The sequence below is a fragment of the Heterocephalus glaber genome, unplaced genomic scaffold (assembly GCF_053883595.1).
Source record: "Heterocephalus glaber isolate CG9 unplaced genomic scaffold, H.glaber_assembly_v1.0 deba00001461, whole genome shotgun sequence".
NCBI lineage: Eukaryota > Metazoa > Chordata > Mammalia > Rodentia > Bathyergidae > Heterocephalus > Heterocephalus glaber.
In genome coordinates, this window is record NW_028258308.1 from 33,826,809 (window position 1) to 33,827,873 (window position 1,065).

Consider the following 1,065-nt stretch of genomic DNA (forward strand, 5'->3'; position numbering starts at 1 on the left):
GGCAATAACCTAAGCAGAAACAACTTTACAAAAAGAGGAAAAGCCCCAGTTGCCACTTTCTGTCATGAACCCGTAGTTCAGCTTTATTCAGAGTGAGGAAAAATGAAACTTCCCATCATACCAGAGAAAACTCAGCCATCAGCTTGAGACCTGTACTCAAGCTACACATGCGATGAGGGCAAATATTATGCAAACACGGCTGATTTGCTGCCACCCTTGTCTATAGTTTGTTTAACATTGATTATAACAGAACAAGTGTAACTAGTATTTGCCAGTCTTTGTGATGGCACCTTATGGGGCACAGATTTCATTTCTCCTCACACCGCGGGCCCTCTTTGAATCTCTGGGCTTCCTCCTCTTTGGCAGAGTCATTTTTTGTATTGAAGGTCTTGAGAATTTCCTCAGGAGTTTTCCCCTTGATCATATTGGTAATAGACTTGCAGGTAACATCAGGCAAACCTATGATGACTAAGTAATTTGCAGCCAGAATAAATTCAAAAGAGTTATCTGTTTAACTCATAGGAATTCCTGGTCCCAAATAGGGATATCTTCTGCCCACTTTTCTTTGTCCTCATCATCCTCGGAGAGAGGAGGGCTATCCTTGGGCTGAGTTCTCCCTGAATGACCCTTTAAAATATTGCGGCATTAGCACTGGGCAGAGGACGTGGGTAGTGATTGCCTTCATTGTCCATTCCCAAGTATGGCAGCGTGGTCTTGATAGTAACAGATTGTCTGGAAATTCCTACATCAACTTCAAATTTCTCTCCATCAAAACTCTGCAGCTTAATGCAAGGCTTGGTCTTCAGTTTTAAGGAGGCAGATGAACGCAGGGTGGCATCCATAGGGAGACAACAAGAAAAGATAAATTTCTTGACAGAACATCAGGACAAAGGCCCAGAAAAAAAAAAGAGAAGCTTTTGATTGACAAGACCTTCAGGGTTGTCCCTTAAAGAAACATCATCCCCTTTGGCACTTTGTTGGAGGAGCCCCAGCCTGCCTTTGTGGGTTCATCCTAACTTTCAGGAGGAGTGCTAAGATGTAAGACACACTATGAAGAGTATAGAT

General features: G+C 42.9%; 1 pseudogene; it reads right to left on the reverse strand.

Moving 5' to 3' along the window:
• Positions 1-307: 307 nt before the first annotated feature.
• Positions 308-842, reverse strand: LOC110344055 (S-phase kinase-associated protein 1 pseudogene; annotated as a pseudogene).
• Positions 843-1,065: the final 223 nt, after the last annotated feature.